Here is a 14,786-nt window from a genome sequence, read left to right as displayed (position 1 = left end):
CTTTCTTCCTTAACAGACATTCCCCTCTTTCCCAATGCCCATTTTACCCCATCCATCCATCTCATCCTTAGTCACCCTCTCATATTCACATCCTCCACCTCTGCCTTCCACACCCCTTTTACTAATCTTTTTTCACTCATTCTTTCCATGTGTCCAAACCATCCCAATACTTTTCATCAACCCTATCTGCCAACTCATTTTTCACCCCCACTCTCCTCCTCACCTTATTTCTCACTCTTTCCAACCTAGTAACCCCCTACCATACTTCTCAGGCATTTCATTTCAAACACATTTAAACTCTTCTTCTCTTATGTTCCTTGTTTTTGTCCCATAAAGTGCTGTTGTCACAATCACCCCTTTATACAATCTCCTCTTATCATCCATTCCCAAATGTCTATTTCTCATCTCACTTTTTAATCCCCCAGGGCATTTACTTGCTTCTCTTTCCCACCACATTCACCCCAAGCATCTAAAGCTATCCACTTCCTCCAGTCTCTCTCCCTTCATATTCACTTCCAATTTGGTGCCATCCTCTCCCCTTGTAAATCTCATCACTTTACTTTTATCCACATTTATCTTGAACTTCCTTCTTTTGCTCACTTTCACTTTCCCATACTCTGTCACTAACTTCCTTAATCCCTCTGATCCTGCCACAAGTGCAGTGTCATTAGCAAACAACAACTGGCTTATTTTTCTATTTTCCCCATATTCTTTAACCATTTCCAATCCCTGGCCCATTACTCTTGTATTTACCTCTTGCACCACCCCATCCATGTATAAATTGAACACCCAATTACTCCTTCTGTTCCTCTCCTAATCCTCTCAATCATAAGCCTTCCCAACTACACTCAACAAGCTGATCCCTCTGAAACTACTACACTCACCCTTGTCCCCCTTTCCCTTGTAAAGCAGAACTATACAGGCACTCCTCCAATCCTCTGGCACTCTACCCTCTCTTAAACAAACATTAAATAACCTCACCAGCAAGTCCACCATAACTGTACCTCCTTTTTTCAGACATTCTGCATGGCACCCATCCACACCAGGTGCCTTACCTGCTCTCTTCATCTTAACAGCTGCTTTCACTTCATCCTCCCCTATTTCTCCTCCATTTTCCTCACTCATCATGGTCATTTTCTTAGCACTTCCCACTGCAACTACCTTTCCCTCCCTATCCTCCTTCACATTTAGCAACTCCCTAAAATACTCTGCCCACCTTCCTCTCACTGCCTTCTCTTCCATTATCGTCTCTCCATCTGCACCTTTTACCTTTTCTTCTCTACTTGATTTGCCTCCTCTTCTCTTAATTTCTTTCCAAAACATCTTTTTATTACTTTCAAAATTTTCTGTCATACTCTTACCCCATTTCACATCTGCCCTCCTCTTTGCCTCCTTTACCTTTTGCTTTACTTCTCTTTTCTTTTCTTTGTACCTCTCATATGACTCCCTTCTCCTATTTTATATCCAATCTCTGAAAGCTCGCTTCTTCTCTTCTACAACCTTCTTTGTCTCTTCATCCCACCATTCACTACCCTTCCTTCTATTTCCTCCCATCCTTTGTGTTCCACACACCATCTTTGCACACTTTGTGACTCCCTCCTTGAACCATCCCCATTCCTCCTCCACTCCTAGCTCTATTCTATCCTTCACTCCCTCCCACTCCTCTCTCAGCTTCTTCTTGTACTCCTTCTCCTTTTCCTTTTCATTTAAAGAGTTCACTCTAAGCACCTACCTTCCTTTTGTCGTTTTCCTCTTTCTCCATCTATTATCCACTCTCAACTTACCTTCCACCTAAAATTATCTGATATTCTCCCACTTTCTCCCCTTAGCACATGTACATCCTTAACTCTTCTTATCATACTCCTATCTACCACTACATAGTCCATTAACTCTCTATCTACCACCCTTTCATCCACCACCCTCTCCCATGTGTATTTATGCTTGACTTTCTTCTGAAACTTATTTAGCAACTCCATAACATACTCTGCCCATCTTCCTCTTACTGCCATCTTTACCAATATCATCCCTCCATCTGCACCTTTTATCTTTTCTTCTCTACTTGATCATGCATCATTAGTAGCACCCCCAAAAATAGTCCCTTACATAATGACTGCATGTCACCATGCAGTGAATGCCCCAGCTGGTTATATATAAAAAAAAATAATAATAAAATCATAGGGTGTACCATCAACATGCTAAGAGGTGAATGTCTTTGTACAGGGTAAAAATAATCATATGCAAACCATTCTCAACTACTTTCAAGTAATGCTGTCTTTACAGAGTTAGTCAAGCTAAGAGTTTCTGAAAGTGCTTGTTATTATTTCTAGGACTGATCTAAACAAATCATGCATCATTAATAGGAAAACATGCAATTTTTTTTTTTAATAAATTCCTCTATGTAACACTAGATTAAAATTTCATTTAATTCTACCTAAAGCAGAAAAGAAGCTTCACTTTGAAGGTCAAAATAAAAATATAAAGTACATGCATAACTCAAACTGAAAGAGCAAAAGTACTGGTCGTTAAAATGTTAGCATACAAAATATATATTTTTGCAAAATGCCGATGTTTGCCATGATAGTCTCATGTTCTACTGAACTGGATGTATACACATACATACATTCCACATAGCTTCAGGAGGTCTGTTGAGAAATCTGATGGGTTGCAATTTGGGTAAAAGCATTTATTATTCAACCAAAAATTTTCACTTAAAAACCATCTTCAACTATCTTAAACCTATTAGAACTGATAATCTATGTCATACTTAAAATGTACTTGGAACTCAATAATTCACTTTTCTATGATCTGAAAACAACCATTTTTTCCAGCTTGTTTTGAAGGTAGAAGAATATCAGGACAGAAATTTCCTTTATCTACTGTATTTACCTAGTTGTATTTACCTAGTTGTATTTACCTAGTTGTATTATACAGAAAGGGAGCTATTCTCGTAGTAACCCGTCTTTGTATCTCTCAGCATCAAGCTTTCTCTTAAAATCTTGAATAGTGTTTGCACACACTGTTTCTTTGTCTAATTTGTTCCAAGTATCTATCACTCTGTGTGGGAAGCCATTTTTTTTTTTTCCAGATGTCTTCTGTAATTACCTGCTTGAGATTTTGTGCACATCATGGTTATCCTTTTAAAGACATACAACATTTTCAGTTTGAAATTTGCCAGAGAAACTTTAATTTTGTTACAGTTTCTCTGGCAATAGATTCACTAGTGACTCTCCTCTCCTGTCATGTATTCTATATGTCTTCTGAAGTCTGCATAATGTTTTCCAAGAAACATACAGTTGTAAAAGATAGTGGAATTATTGAAGGAATGCAATGAGTTGTATCACTGGCAATACATACATAAATCTATGGCAAAGTTTGACATATGGAGATATAGACAGCTCTAAGTCTAACTACCAAAATGGTGTATAAACAGACACACACATATTTCTGAAAGACAGTCAGTTTAGCTTCAGATCTAGAAAGTCACATGTGTTGAACCTTTTAAGCTTTTAATCGAGAGGGACTGATGTGCTGCATGAGAGAGGGGTGGGTGGACTGTGTGTACCTTGACCTTGAGAAGGCATTTGATAAAGTATCTCACAGTTGACCTATATGGAAATTGGAGCACATTGAAGGGCTGAGAGGCAAACTACTAAAATGGATGAAATATTTTTTGAAGGAAAGATATATGAGGACAGTAGTAAAGGATAAGATGTCAAGACGGAGAGCAGTAACAAGCAGGGTTCCACAAGCTTCAGTGCTTGCATCAATAATGTTTCTTGTCTATGTTAATGACATGATGGAAAGAACAAAAAGTTAATCCATTATGCTAGCAGATGATGCAAAAATCATAAGAGTGAAAAATGAGGAGGATGGATGGAAGAGTATTGCAAAAATACCTACACACTATTTTTGCAAGGAGCCAAGAATGGGAAATGAAGTTCAAGATCAAAACAAGCAAAGTACTGGAAATAGGCAATAGTTGCAAAATACCGTACTTAAACTATTCCTTGAGAAGTGAACCCATTACAAAAGCAAAAGAGGAGAAAGATTTGGGAGTGTTCATAAATGACATGGATGAAGGTGTAGAATGTTATATGCACTTCTTTGCAGATGATGCAAAACTACTAAGATAAGTACAGAAAAACACCGGGAATGGAGCCAAAAGTGGGAAGTAAATTTCAACATCAAGAAATGTAGTATAATGGAGTTTGGAAAAAGTAAAATTAGAATATCAGGGCAATATAAAATTGGTACAATAGGAAGAAAAGTTAGCTTGGAAAAGGACCTAAGAGTAATTATTAACAAACACTTGACACCAGACAAACATATTAACAAAATAGTCGGAGAAACCTACAATTTATTAAAATCAATAAAGGTGGCCTTTAACTACTTGGATGAGGTAATGGCAAAAAAATATTAGTCACACTGATAAGACCAAAATTGGAGTATGCTGCATCACTATGGGCACCAAGCACAAAAAAATATATATAAAGAAATTAGAAAGAATCCAAAGAGCAACGACAAAGATGGCATCAACACTTTCAAAATTGACATATGAATGAAGATTGTCCAAACTGGAATTACCAACCCCGGAACAAAGAAAAGAAAGAGGAGATCTACTAGCCATTTACAGAATCATGAAAGGCATGGAAGCCCTTAACAGAGAAGATTTATTAAAGTGGGACAAAAGAAAAACAAGAGGACATGAAAAGAAACTCAAAAAGGATGGCTATAGAAGAGATCTGAAAAAAAAAAAAAAAAAAAAATCCATACCGAGTGGTGGATGTCTGGAACAAATTGGACAAAACAATAGTATGTGCAAAAAACATACATGAATTTAAAAACAACTATATGCTGAAAGATACAACTAAACTGGAGAACACAAGACAAAACCCAATGAGTGTTGCTTCTTTCTTGTATACTACAATTGGGTAAATACAATTAGGTAAATATAGGAGAGATCAAAGGGGGTAGATGCTTTACTTTTTACCATTCTTAAAGTCCTCTTATGATAAGAATTACTTACTGAATACACTGGGGGAGGGGGGGAATGCTATTCAGGGTTATTGTTGAAGCAACCTGAGGAAAAAGTCTGGGAGGGATCCCCCCACCCCCGCTACAATGTTGCTTAGGATAGGAAACAAAGGAGGGTTTATTTCTTTTCCATTTGTATACAATATATATTATTGATTTTTACATTTAAAACAGCAAATTTTTAAGGTTTCCCACATATAGAGGTGAACAATCTTGTATGTGAAATTAGTCAGGATGACATTGAGGCCAAAATAAAAGACAGGGATAGCTTCCAAAGACACAATATCTTGGTACTGGAGGTAAGTGAATTCACAACTGAGTTGAAATAATTGAGATTCCTTTCTTCCCATGAATCAAAGTTTCATGAACTTGGGTGAATGGTTGAAAAAAACACACACACAAACCTGGCTTAGAAAGCACAAATTTATCAAATTTGAAAGAAAAATTATACTTTGACAAGTGAGAGAATTAATCTCATCAATGACATAAAGCAAGCAAAGCCAAGAAAAAATAAAATGAGGTCAAGATCTGTGAGCTGTTGAAGGTACAAAAAGGTCGATCATTTAGTCAGCAGAAGGATACATTAAACTTTAAAGCGATCATGGACCAGCAGAATAGAGATCATATTAGGGTGGAAAAAGGAATTCCTTGCCAAAGATGTATCTGATAGGACTAAATGTGTCATAATTTTTGGCTGGTAGGAAGACCATATCACTTCATGGACGGTAAGCCATAAATATGAGATGCAAAAGGCTACAGAAGTTATCTCCATGATTATGGGAAATGACTTGGATGCAATTGATCAGACTGATGGTTTAGGATAAATATAAGAGAAATAACTAAAGTACAATGAAAATAAAATTTAAACTTCAAGCCATAGCAAATAATGTAATCAGCAAGTTTTGGAAGCATTAAAAAGATGATATTCAAAAATCACAAGAAGTTTTAAGGGAAACCAAAGCTATGAAATATGGATTTTTTTCTGGATTGTTCTAAATCAAAGAGTGAAGAAATGGTTTAGGAAAGAAGACAGGATTGTTATATTGCACAGCAAACACTATAAGAAAACTAAAAGTAACCTATGATCATGTAGATGACAGAGCTGGGCACATTACTGCTAGACAGGTAGTGTATTACTGAAACATCTGATGTGCATTTCCATCAATGTGTTACCAATTCTAATTTCCTTAGAGCGGTCTGCATTACCGTGTATGTGTATATACATGCACACACACAAGCAAAGAATTCTATTGGAGGGTAATCAACATGAGACTGAGAAAATGGTACATCAGATTGGACGAAGCAAAAACCGAAAAAAAGATGGAGAATGAAAAATATTAAAAGTGGCCTATACTAACATTGACGAATTAATATCAGGACTGAATGGACTAAATGATTATCTGTTAGAAGAAAAACCAGACATAACAGGAATTGTGGAGACGAAATTAAGGGGTTCATTACCAGAAATTAATGATGAATAAGGGTTATACAATTATTGAATTAAAAATAGAAACGAGAAACAGGGAGGAAGAATCCTGTTCGTGGCCAAGAAAAACTTAAATGTGACAAAGATTACTGAGGGTAAATGCAATGTAGAACTGATCATGATAAAAATCGAAGACAAGGACATGAAAAGTAGAAAGTTTGTGGTGATTTATGTGCTCCCAAAAACAAGCGCTTGGAAAGAAAACAAAAATGAAAATGCTAGAAGATACAATACATTCATTAAACGGTATACTAAATGGTGGAGGTAACCTGGTAATCATGGGGGACTTTAACTGCAAAGAAATTTATTGGGAGGAATGACAGTGAAAAGCGGAGAGGATCTGTGGGGTAATGTATTACTGGGCATGGCCATGGAATATATAATGACACAATGAATCAATGAAAACACCAGATACAGAAGTAATGAGGAACCGTCGAGACTGGATTTAATATTTACAACAAACCTGAAATTGTGGATAAAGTTGCATACAAGACACCACTTGGAAAGAGTGACCGTATACTTATAGAGACTAAACTAAAAGAAGAAATGAAAAGTATAGGAAAGGAAGATTGATGTACAACAAAACAAACTTTGGAAAATTAAATTCTTTCAAAATGCAAATTGGGGAAAATTCTGCATGGAAGAGACAAAATTGATAGAGAAATGGGAGATCTTGATGGATAGCAATAATGAAGGAGTGAATAGGTATGTACCAAAACAGAAACAAGAGAGAGTATAAATTAAATGCTGGTTCAACAGAAGATGCAGTGAGGGAAAAGATAGAAGAGACAAACCTTGGAAAAGATGGAGAAAAAAATCTTAAAAATGGCAAATATATATAAACTATAGAAATGAGTATGTAAAAGTGTGAAGAGAAGAGAAGAGGAACTATGAAAAAGACATTATAGAAAAATGCAAAGAGCAACCCAAACTATTCTATAAACTAGAGTGGCTTTTCAAAATATGGATGATGAGATGATGAAAAAAAAAATCATAGAAACCCTGATCCATCCAAGGCTTGTCAGTGGCATAGTCCCAACACAGAGTAAACGATATAAGGAAGAGTACTTGCATAGTATGAGGCAGAGACTTGGAATTTAAGAGAGGCAGAAAAGAGAAGTCTAAATGTCTTTGAGATGAAATGTCTGAGAAATATGGTAGGGGTTACAAGGTTGGATAGTGATAAATGAGGAGGTGAGGAAGAAAGAAGGACTGGAAAGGGAGATGGCGGTTAGGGCTGATGAAAGATTATTGGGATGATTTGGAGACAGGCAAAGAATGAAGAAATATTAGCAAAAGAGATGTGGAAAGCAGAGGGGAATGGAGTGAAATTGAGGGGACAACTGAGGATGAGGTGGATAGATAGGGTGAAAGGGGCTTTGAGGAAGACGGGAATGTCTGCTCAGCAGGGAAAGGAGGAGGCACAGGATAGGGGTGGGTGGAAGATAGTTGTGTATGAATTATATTTGACACAGCCTGAAGGGACTTCTCCATGTCTTCTCTAATTTCCACATGAGGGGATGGGGAGGGAGGGTTGTTGAGTAAGTGAAGAGGCCCTACTGTGGATGTGCTGTGTCTTGCTGCATTGCTTTGGACATGAGCAGTAGGTTGGAGACAGGGATGGCCCTTCACCTACGAGGAACTAGGATAAGAGGAAAACAAGGGTGGTGGATGGGAGTGGAATGGGTGGGAGAAGGTGCATGCCTTTGATTTGACTACCTCCACTATGAAAGATGGATAGCTTATATAGTTCCACTTTACAAAGGAAAAGGGCACAAATGTGAATGGACAATGTGTATGAATGACATTTTGACATCCCAAAGGGATTTCTCCCCTGTCTTTATTTTTCATATGAAGGGTCAAAGAGGGAGTGGTGCCATGTAAATGAAGCAGCCCTGCTATGGATATACTGTGTACTGCTGCACTGTTTCTGACTCACATGTAGCAGGAAATGGAGGAGTGGGGGTAAAGGTAAACAAAAGAGTAAGGGAAGCAAGTAAATGTCTTGGAGGATTAAAAAGTGTCATCAGAAATAGCCATTTTAAAATGGATGCAAAAAGAAGATTATATGAAAGGGTGAATGTACCTAAGACACTGTATGGGATGGAGACTTGAAATTTAAGAAAGGTGGAAAGGAGAAGTTTAAATGTCTTTGAGATGAAGTGTCTGAAAAGGGTTACAAGGTTAGAGGGATAAATGAGGTGGGGAGGAGAGCAGGGGTAGAGAGGGAGTTGGCAGATAGGGCTGATGAAAGATTATTAGGATGGTTTGGACACATGGAAAGATTGAGTGAAGAAAGATTACCCAAAAGAGTGTGGAAAGAAGAGGTGGATGGAGTACTTGAGGGGATGACCAAAAATGAGATGCATGGATGGGATAAAAGAGGCTTTGAGGAAGAGGGGAAGGTCTGCTGAGCAGGGAAGGGAGAAGGCAGGGGATAGGTGTGAGTGGACATTGTGTATGGATGTTATTTGGACGAATCCCAAAGGGATTTCTCCCTGTCTTTATTTTTTACATAAAAGGATAAGGTGGGAGAGTTGGCATGTGAATGAAGAAGTCCTGTTGTGGATGTACCGTGTATTGCTGCATTGTTTCTGGACCAGGTAGTGGGCACGAGACAGGGTTGACCCTTCATCCATGATGAGATAAGATTAGAGGAAAACAATGGGTGGTAGATGGGTGTGGAATGGCTGGGAGTGGGTGTGTGCCTTGGCTGACTACCTCCCTTATAAGGAGGAAGAGACTCTTGGTATGTAGAGAGAAAGAGAAGAAAATGGCTATGTTTTAAGGAAGTGACAAAGTGCATAAGGATGGTATTATCGATAATGTTTTTTGCGTAATCTGTAGGATATCTCTTTTTGTTTTCTTGATTGTAGAGAGCCATGCTGTGGTGAAAACAGACATTCTACAAATGACACATCCACTTCATACACATCGAAACCCGTACAATACCCCTACCATCTTAGCATCTCATACACAAAGGGTCAGTCCTGTCCCATGCTACACAATGCAGATCAAGGGCAATGACACAGAATAACAAAAGCCTTTCTTTTTTTGGCAAAATCAATTACTCGGTTATTCCCATGTTTAATTTATTACACTCTTAAGGTATCTGAAGTTCAAAGAGGTTTCAAGGGGGTTATGAAAAGTAATTTTACTCTAATCCATTTTTTCTGTAATTCATCACTTGTACAGAGAGCTAATAATGTATTAAAGAGTTCCAACTACAATGTATAAGTAATAAATAAATCAATAAATGATCAAATCTTACCATAAACATATTCTCAGTTTGAAAAATTTCAATTGTGATAGTGTACAAGTACTATGCTAATGCTTTTGATATGGTTCTATGTTACAAAATATAATACTTTCACATCAGCTAATATGTATATTTAATGACTGCCTGTAAATGCTTCACAAGAATGTAATAGCTAAAAAAGTATTCTACAACTCTTGAAAGATGCTACATATTCATAAAATTCTTTTCTGCTTCAAGAAAGTCAAACTGTTTCAAATGCTAAGAAAAAGTTACATATCAAGACTGATACAATCTGATACAAAAAATCTGATACAAAACCATTTCTAGATTTGATTAATAATGACAATTTCTTATTCAAATTCATCTTATGAGAAGAAATATTTCTTTATTTAAATCTATCATGACACATATGAGATATTAAAAAAATTGAAAAATAAAAAAACCTACAGATTATTTGGGTGGAATGTTCCACTAAATTCCTTCTATAAATCTAAACACTGTCATAGTTTTGTTCTACAAGGAGAGTTAGGATTTCAAAAATGTCATTGTCACTATCATTTACTGAATTTCATTTACGTCATGTAAAGACTTTAAAGCTGTATTGAGATACAGAACCTGGTGAATCAGTTGTGCTAATTGAGATCAAGTAAAGTTGATAAAGTATGACAAATATCTTATAATGTATGAGGGTATTTCTATAAGTAATGTCTTCTATTTTTTTATTCTGCACTATGGGATTTGAAGGGATTGTTTAAGGCATTATGATGACTGAACCTTCATGCTCATACCCTGAAATTTTAATCTATCTGTTGCAGATATTGATGGTGTGACAGTCTAATAAAGTTATCCCTGTCAAGGATATGTGTCATAGCAGAGATGCGTCATTGAATTCCTCCACACAGAAGTGGAACCAATTGACCTTCAATGGCATTTGGTGAACATTTACAGAGCTGAGGTAGTCAATCTCAGCATGGTTAGAAGATGGGTTCATTGATTCTGGATTGGCAACAGAGATGTATTTACTGTATTTACCTAGTTGTATCTTATGGGAAGGTTAGCTATGCTCATGGGGTCCCACTTTTGTATCTCGCAGTGTCTAGTTTGCTCTTAAATTCATGTATGGTTTTTGCATACACTACTGTTTTATCCAGTTTGTTCCAGATGTCCACCACCACTCTGGAAAACTAGTTTTTTTTTCAGATCTCTTCTATAAGTATCCTTTTTAATTTCTTTTTGTCATGTGAGTGACAAACTGTGCATTGGATGGCCATGCACAGACCCTTGATCATTGCTGGCAAAAGGGCATTGGAGAAGGGGATAATTACATGGAGAAATATATTATGGAGCAAAAATGTCCACTCATTTTAATGGTGTGACTCCCATCTTTGTAGCTTTTCAACTTTTTGAGTTATGAATAAAGAAATAGAAGGAATTACCTTTGGAACTACCCTCATATAGAGTCTGACAAATTTTCGAACAATTCATACACTCATTTATACACTCTCTTTTCAATATTCCTAGAGATACTTGGAAGAAACTTGCTTAAAATCTTATACTAAATATCATTACTACCAAAATGCAGCAAACTGAGAAGCTCTGCTTATATAAGGTAAATGAAATCATGGAAATTAAAAGAGGAATAGTTTAGTAATCTATCCCCATATATCTCATTCTGTAAGAGACTTCTATGGTATGATTACCATAGCCACCCTTCTACACAAGTGAGAGAATCAATGTACTACTCACCTGTCCATGAGCAGCTAATGCAAGGGAGGCATGTGTACTGGTGGTCACTTTACGTACAGTTAGTCCCTGGAGGGCTTCAATAACTTTTGGACGATACACCTTTGCAGTGTCTCCATGGCCAAGTTTGCCATGGTCACCTTGGATTATAAGGTTAGAGCTAAATTTATGTGTGCACTATTACTTAAATTTCATTAAAAATCTGTTCTATTTTTCAAGCTAATATTATATTTAATTAAAAATATTTAAAGACCCAACTTGAGACAACTCTTCTAATAATTCTTATCTTACATAACCACCCTTTTTTATTCCATATTCTTGGATGGAAACAGCCTTTCACTTGATATAATCAGATAAAAAAATAAATGAAATAATGAAATTCCCTCATTTCTAAAAAAAAATACTTTTCATACATGATATTTCATGGTCAATTTCCTACCCTGACATATAAAATAAATGTTCTGTATTAAATACCCACCTGATCCAAATGACCAGACTGTCCTGCCATCTGCTGAGATGGCTAAAGTGTGGGCACTTCCACAAACTACTTGGCCAACACCAGACACATCTCCAACCAGTGTAGGAACATTTCGACCACTGCTATCCCCATGGCCTGCAAGATGAATTATTTTTTTTTTTTTTTTTTTTTTTTTTTTTTTTTTTTTTTTTTTTTTTTTTTTTTTTTTTTTTTTTTTTTTTTTTTTTTCTCTGTGTATTTACCTACTTGTATTTTATGGGAAGGGGAGCTATGCTCGTGGTGTCCCGTCTCCATATCTTGTTTTATCTACACTATTTTTAAATTCGTGTATTGTTTTTGCACACACCACATTCTCATCTAACCTGTTCTAAATGTATATTATCCTGTGGGGAAAGCTATTCTTTTTCAGGTCTCTTCTATAATTGTCTTTCTTGATTTTCTTTCCATGTCCTCTTGTATCTCTACTATCCCATTTTATTAGATCCTCTCTATCAATAATTTCCAGGCCTTTCATGCTTCTATAAAGTTATCAAGTTTCCTCTCTCTCTTCTTTGCTCTAATGTCTGTAGCTCAAGTTTTGCCAGCCTCTCCTCATATGATAGTTCTGAGAGCATTGGTGCCAATTTCGTAATTGCTCTTTGTATTCCTTCAAGTTTTGTTATACATTTTTTTGTACTTGGTGACCACATCGTCGCTGCATACTATTTTGGTCTTATCAAAGTGACTAGTATTTTCCTCACCATTTCTTCATCCAGGTATGTAAATGCCACTTTGATTGATCTTATTAAATCATAAGTTACTCCAAAAATTTTGTTTATATGTTTCTCAGGGGACATATTATTCATAACAATCATCTACAGTATTCACTTTTTTAAACAATTTTGCATCATCCGCAAAGAAGCTTTTATAACTTTCAATTCCTTTATTCATATCATTAATATATATAGCAAACATTATTGGAGCCAGAACTGTTCCTTGTGGAACTCCACTAATCACTTCATCCCAATTAGTGCTTGTCTCTTATCACCACTCTCATTTTTCTTTCATGCAAGAAGTCTTCCATCCACTTCAGCAGTTTTCCCTGTATTCCTCTTGCAGTTTCTAATTTCTTAAGCAATTTCTTATGTGGCACCTTATCAAAAGCTTTTTCCAGGTCTACAAATGCACAATCAGCCCATCCATCTCTTTCTTGTATTATATCTATTAGCCTTGAATAGAAACACATTAAGTTTGTGATGCATGATTGTCCTTGTCTAAATCTAAATTGCCTTGGATTTAGTACAGTGTTTTTTTCCAAATACCTTACCCATCTATACAACAGTATAGAAGAAATTTTATGAAAATAATTTTTATTAGAATAATTGTAAGTTTATTAAAGTGATGTTATGGGATGTTACATTACGCTATGAAAATATAATTTCCGCACATATAGAAACGCAGCCACGAGTGATACAGTTGATGTATGGTAATGTACGGTAAACAAAGGGTCAAGGTATCATTGCTTATAAACACAATAAAACATACGAAATAGTTGGAAAAGAGAATATGTTATGATTTTATTGTAATTGATATGTGATTTTCTGGCAGCAATAGTTCAGTTTAATGCAGTGATTCGGTAGGAATATTTGATATATATTTCATGCATACAAAAGGCTTGAAAAGCTTTCCGATGCATATTGTGCGAACACCACTGAAGTTCTGTGTCATTGTCACATTGAAATTGCCAATTGTTGCAATTTCAGTGACAGAGTAGTGCTGTCCCTCATTAATGTTGAGTGGATAGGTTGCACCCCTGATTTTGGCAAAATATCTAGTTAAAAAAAGTGCGACCTATATGCGAGTATATACTGTATATATATTCACATACATATATATAGAAGCAATTGTATCTACACATACACTGTGTGTAACCATCATAGACACATAATTATAATGTATTTTATTTTCCAAACCCTGTATTTCTGAGGGTTTTCTGATTCTCAGAAGCCAATTTAGCTATTTCTTGTGAATATCTGTTTCCATGATCTTTTTTGTTAATATGTTCCTGGAAACTTCATCAAATGCATTATTTATATCAATAGCTCCCATAATTGAAACTAGAGGCAACAATTACCATCATATGCCTCCACAACACCCATCTCTTTCCCTTTCTTTGACCTTACCATCTCCCTTCCTCTTTTTTTCACATTTCTCTCAGTGTAATTATCATACCTTTACTTAAAATCATTTTAGATGATGTCACCATATATAATAAGTTCATTTGATCCTTTTACCAAGATACACCCAGTGGAGGAATATGCAAACTACACACAATGGAACTAGGAAGCTTACCTAATCTACCATAATCTCCTTCCCCCCATGTGAAGAGTTCTCCTTCCTGAGTGACACAAGCTGAGTGTCGATATCCAGCTGCAACCCACCGAACCACTCGACCACTCAGGGGTCCAACCACCAGGCGGGGATATTTCTGGGTCAGAGTATTACCAAGGCCTAATTTTCCATAGTCACCTAAGGAAGAAAAATTGTCATGGCATAAGAAATACAAGTCTGTCTTTTCAAACACTCATAACCAAAATAGTTTCAAAAATATGTGAAAGAAAAAAAAAACAATTGGAACAATATAAATTATGTGTTCTTGACAAAAGTAATCAGTGAATTCACACTGGTTATCTTAATTTGCCTAAGAACTACGTATACATACATACATATACCAGTCATTGTAGTGACAACATCTAGTACTTAGTGGTGTTCCAGTGATAATACCTATATTCACAAAACGATACAAC

At 36.2% G+C, this 14,786-nt stretch overlaps 1 pseudogene; it reads right to left on the bottom strand.

Moving 5' to 3' along the window:
* The window catches only part of LOC143019798 (putative E3 ubiquitin-protein ligase HERC1), a 245,512-nt pseudogene that overhangs the window by 181,919 nt on the left and 48,807 nt on the right, over positions 1–14,786 (bottom strand).

The sequence above is a fragment of the Oratosquilla oratoria genome, chromosome 38 (genome assembly GCF_046742065.1).
Source record: "Oratosquilla oratoria isolate Oo_2021 chromosome 38, ASM4674206v1, whole genome shotgun sequence".
NCBI classification, from domain to species: Eukaryota; Metazoa; Arthropoda; class Malacostraca; order Stomatopoda; family Squillidae; genus Oratosquilla; species Oratosquilla oratoria.
Note: the sequence above shows the minus strand (reverse complement) of the source record. Positions and strands in the feature narration are given on the sequence as shown.